A 5813-nucleotide genomic window follows, 5' to 3' on the forward strand; every position below is an offset into this window, starting at 1 on the left:
TTGACTGACTAGTTTCCACGCCCCACGTCGGGACCTGTGACTTAGAATAAGCTCCTGAATTACGTCGCGACTTCAAAACGAATCACTAGAATTACTTCGCCACGCAAGGCCCTTGACATTTTATCTGTGTAAGCACTCGAAGATGATAGTAGGTTTGAAAACAAATATACTCGGATGGCCGATGGTTGAGTATTTGCGAATCTTGTCTTTTTGTAAAAATTCAATTTCAATAAATTTACGCTGGCCTGAGATATTTCACAAGTTCAAATGAATATTTGTGAATTAATTTACCATATATGTTGTTTTTAAATTTCATTTGTATGATATTCGGGTTAAATATCGGTTTCTTTTGTTCTTTCTTATTTATAGAGATATTATTCAATTTTCAGAATGTATTTTCAAAACTGCTGTCAGAAAAAAAAAATAATTTACCTACCTACCTACTCAACTTGAAATTTTAGGGTCGGGTTAGGGGAAACAAAGATAATTTTAATGATGGCCATATGTGACAATTATGGTGTGACATGTGTAAAAATGACATTTGGAGATAAATAGATAAAGGTTTTGACACTTGAGTAAACCCTTAAAATAATTGAGGGCCAGATTATCGTCCTTTTGATGTTATTTTGCTTGAAGATAATTTAACAATATCAAACGATGGCAGGTGTTAAACCCAATTAGCTTGGATTATCTGAAATCGCCGATGTTTTAATTCAATAAGGATTAAGAGTCGTAAATTCAATAAAGAAAATAATTTGAAAAGCTCAAGAATTTAGAAAGAGTTGTTCAAAAATACACAACACAGTAACTTAATTTTAGAAATTAGAAAAATCTATTATAACAGTTAAATTTTCATCGTGATAATCTGTCCTCTACAAAAATTTAAAATTTTTCAATTTAAATTTGTATATGACAATTAGTTTGTCCTCAAACTTATAAACTTTACTATTGATATGCAAAGTTAAAACATTATATATATATATATATATATATATATATATATATATATATATATATATATATATATATATATATATATTTAAGGAATAACTGTCTAATTTTTTGGATTCATGATGTGATCAATCGAGTGGCTTGTGTGATAATTTGCATAAACGCCGAAGGCGTTTATGCATAAAATTATCACGCAAGCCAATCGATTGATCATCGTCATGAATCCAAAAAATCTGACAGTTATTCCTTATATTTACATGCTCCTGATTCTGCAAATTCCCGTGCTAATAGTCCCGCTTCTGTCTCTATTTGTCCCGCCCCGCACGTGATTTTTTTAACCGCGCCTCTCGATGAACCAGTAGATTTATATAGAAATAAAGTATTTTTACAGTTTGTAATTTTATCTCGGACAAAGACATTGGAAATGTAAATATATATATATAAAAGTTGAACATAAATCAAGCTTTGCTTTAAATGCAGGTCTTTACAATTTCTTAATAACCTAGTAAAATAGTACAGCAGAACTTAGAAAAATTTGTAACATACCTTTGTAATGAAAAATAACAAAGTCGGAATTAAAAGTTGTCGATACTTGTATTTGGCGACTCGCAATAGAATGACCGAAAACGGGTGCGAGCGCTATTATCAATTCCGACTGACCATGCAGGTAACCAATCAAAAAGCAGAATCGAGTGCATGGACAATTACCTTACGGTTGATTAATTTACGATTTTACCTGGGAGACTTATTCTTTGATACCCCAAAAACTGACAATTTTAGCTTACGGCTATATCGGCAATGATTGAATTTTAACACTATAAATCTGTCAAACAAACATAGCAAAATTGAGCAAAATAGAGTGTCATCCTTTGTTACGATATATTTTTAACCGGGAAGTGATAAATGTTTTATAAACACTATTAAATGACCACATGTAGTAACAAAATTTAGATGAAAGTACGAAGAATATGCATGAATGGCTAATAAAATATGACATTAGTGGTAAATGTTTTACATTTATAACAAATATGTATAATGGAGTTAAGTCCCTTGTGACTATCAATGGTCTTTCATCTGAATTCTACAACTGTAATATTGGTGTACGCCAAGCAGAAAATTTATCGCCTCTCTTGTTTTCTATGTATATTAATGATTTAGAAGAATTTCTCACCAGCAAAAATGTGCATGGGCTATCTTTTAATGCAAGCAGTTCAAACACTGTAGAAAACCAATTTTTGCTGTATTTTAAATTATATTTTGTTCTATGCTGACGATACCGTTTTGATGTCTGAGTCTACAGAGGGTTTACAACACGCTCTAAATGAGTGAAATATATGGAGATAACGAATAGTATTCAAGCTCAAAAGTCCATTATACAATACAAAATAGGAGCAGAGGAAACACGGACTTCCAAACATCAGAGGTGGGATCAGGTGCCATGGAGGAGTGAGCATCCCCTGCCGACCGGTCACACCCGCCGTGTGTTCCTTGTCATGATCGGGAAATAACGGGAAAATCCGTCGACAATTCAGTGTGTAAATAATGGCCTAACAATTAGTATGAAAAACGTCAGTCAGCATTTGACTCAATGATAAATTGTATTTGCGGTCGGCAGGGGATGCTCACTCCTCCATGGCATTCAAGTTAGCGCTTTAAATTTCTTGGTTGTTGTCCGAGTAAGCTGCTGTGATGTAAAGTCAATAGAAACGCTAAGGTTTTACCCATCCTTTTGTATAACAATTGTTCACAAATTTTACGAATACTGCTTAGTGGTTACATTTTTTCAACACATATACAAAAAATATTTGAAATTACTGTTGCAACTGTTCACTGAAAGGCAGCTTGCCTCTACCTTCCCCACATTTTTTTGTTGCAGCATATTCATACCCCCCCCCCCCCCCCAAAGTGTTTTCGAGAGAGTCAAAACGTTTATATCTTCCCTCCCATCCACGAAATAAGAATTTCGAGTTTGAACACCCCCTTTTTATTTCCTAGTGAAAGATTATTTAGGTAAGTTGTAATTTTTTTCTGACTACCCCCCCCCCTTTTTTGGAAAAAAGTTCTTTTGCTTGTAATCTGTTTATTCTGTGCCCCCCCCCCCCAGTTCTTCTGTATGTAATAGCTGAGGAAAAAATGTTACATTCCACTGTTTATTCTGTGACATTAATGAAGCCAAAGAGATGACATTTCAGGCTTTCTGGAAAGCCAAATTTGTCATACCTAATGTCCAATCACATATGCTCACTTCAACATTTCTAGGGGACATTTTTGACAATCTGACATTTTGACACATATTCATCTCAGCAAGTGTGCCCCTATCTTTACTATAAATCATAGAAACAATTCTTTCAAGCTCAGGCTCAAAATCTTGGCCAATATTTTCTTTACAATCGGTATCAACAACATGCACATTTTTCAGAAAATTTCGTATGAATTGCAGCTCAACAAATCTGTTATTTGTAGGAAATGCACCCAAAATTCCATTTTCTCTTTCAAAACTGAATAACCAGAATGCATACACAGGACCAAAATCATACAGGCATTTGTCCAAATGAGCGTATAAATGTATATCTGGTGTAATGACCAAATCACCAAATGCTCTTTCAACAGATTCACAAAAAGAAATCAGTTATAAATGTGCAACTTTTACATGGTTTTTCGTCAATGATCTTGAACATTAAAATTTACATGCAAGAACAAATTTCCTCCAGTAATCAAAATGACCATCAGAAAGGAAATCCGTAAGTGCATACACTGAAAACATCGTCCAGTATTTCCACTGATCAGCATTGAATGAACCATAGCTAGATGCAATTATTTTGGGCAACTTTCCTATATCTGATGGACGATACACACCTGAAATCTTTTCTTGTATTTTTTCAAAATGATCGGGCAAGAGTACTTTTTTATCTTTCCATAGGGTCATCATACGTTTTGCTGTTCCTAAAAACAAATTATGCATTGGGTCAATGATTGTCATATGAATAGGATCAAAGTACTCTAGCTCCAAGAGTACAGAATATTTGACTCCATACTTTTTTTCTAGCTCTTATTTTTTTTGGTTTTTGACTCCAATTTCCTTCACCATCTTCATATGAGAATCTTTATCACGTTCAACCCATTCCCTCACATTAACCCCCCCCCCCCATTATTTTTCTGACCAGTAACTCCTTCAAAACGCTTCATGCACTTGTTACATCCCATAGTAGCAGAGTGACCTAAAAAGCCACAAAGCTTTCTGCTTGCTGGAACATCACAACCCACACACAGAAGTGCCAACCTAAAAATAACAGAATCTGAAGGAGATGTATAACTATCTAAATGGTACCCCTCCCATGCTTCTGCAATTCATCTACAAGAGGTTGTAAAAATGTATTTGTTGGGGGTTCAGTTGTACAGTCGGATATTAATCCTACCAAAATAATGTTGTTTCTTTTGAATCTTTCTTCTCGTGGCAAATTTAACATTGACAAATATATAGCACCTACTGAGTAATTTGAATACTTAAAAGGTTGAAACCAATCAACATTTAACATAAGTCCAAAATTATTTGGTTCTGTAAAAAAATTAAACTTCACACCATTGAATTCTTTCCAAACATTTCCATGATAAACATCACTTCACACATCATCAGTGTAAGTTTGATGACGCCACTTTTCACACAAGTTTTCAAAACCTTTCCTTCTTACAAGCCTGTGGATACTGTCTTTAACACTTTTATAACAGTATGTTTTTTTTAGCAACAAAAGTTATCTTTCCATTTACTGTTACAGATTTAAGAAAAATTTCTCCACAGGGCTTTCTGAAATTGGCTAATTTATGGTTTGGTTGGACAACATTCTTACAGTTTTTGACACATTTTTACCCTCAATAATTTGTAAACATTGGGAAAAATCATACAGAGAAAAACATTTTGGACATACAACATATTTCTTGAAATTATCTTTTTTAAAATGTACTGAACTATTTGCCTGATACAATGTTGATGGAAAAATTTTGTAAAGAGCAGCAAAAATGATGAAGAAAAAGAGCCAAGATAAAAAATTGATTTGATCAGCACAATAATGAATGATAAGGCCATATCTGAAATGAAAAAAAACTGTTTGCCACCTAAACAATAATTTTAAAATAATTTATACATATTCATGGTTTCTGTCTGTTTCTGTCAGGTGTTTTGACTGCAGACATCCCACAAAAATTCTTCAACTTGTTCCTTGTCACAATATAAGATTTTAAGTTTTTCATAAGGGGGTCATCAAACAAATCTGTTGAAGATGAAGCAGTTGGTTTTGCTTTTGTATGTACATATGGATTTGTGACTATGGAAATGAAAAAAATAATTTGAAAGTAAAATTGTGTCTATAATAATTCTTCATTTCATGCACTGAAACATAATCTCAGCGAGATCCGTAGAGACTAAAAATTTTGGTCTGGTGTCTCTACGGATCTCAGACCAGTGTCACATAATCTCATTCGAGGTTTCGTGCCCGGACTTCGACCGCTTGTTTCGATTAATACGGAGTGAAATGAATTAGCTGTCTGCTTCAACTTTTTGCTTTGGACATCGTTTTAATTCCCTATCACCATTAAACTTTCATTTCTTACCTCAGAAAGGTTTAAATCCATCAGAATATAAAGTTGTTGATTTTTCACAGCAATAAGCTATTCGTTTAAACCTCCGATGCTGAAGAGTTCCAGCAATAGTCTGCTTCAAATTAAATACTTTGTACTATGGTTCATTTCTATAGGAAATGGTAGTAGTAGTATTTTGTGTTGTTTTACCCCCAGGGGTCATGATTTTAATAATTTGTAATCTTCACTACTGCAGGATGCTTCCACATAAATTTCAGCATATCTGGCCC

General features: G+C 33.8%; 1 pseudogene; it reads right to left on the reverse strand.

Annotated features, from left to right (window-relative positions):
- Window positions 1-4268: 4268 nt before the first annotated feature.
- Window positions 4269-5075, reverse strand: LOC133179557 (uncharacterized; annotated as a pseudogene).
- Between the last annotated feature and the right edge of the window lie 738 nt (window positions 5076-5813).

Source organism: Saccostrea echinata, unplaced genomic scaffold (genome assembly GCF_033153115.1).
Source record: "Saccostrea echinata isolate AGI-Se365-2 ecotype Australia unplaced genomic scaffold, CSIRO_AGI_Sech_v1 ptg000005l, whole genome shotgun sequence".
Classification (NCBI taxonomy): domain Eukaryota; kingdom Metazoa; phylum Mollusca; class Bivalvia; order Ostreida; family Ostreidae; genus Saccostrea; species Saccostrea echinata.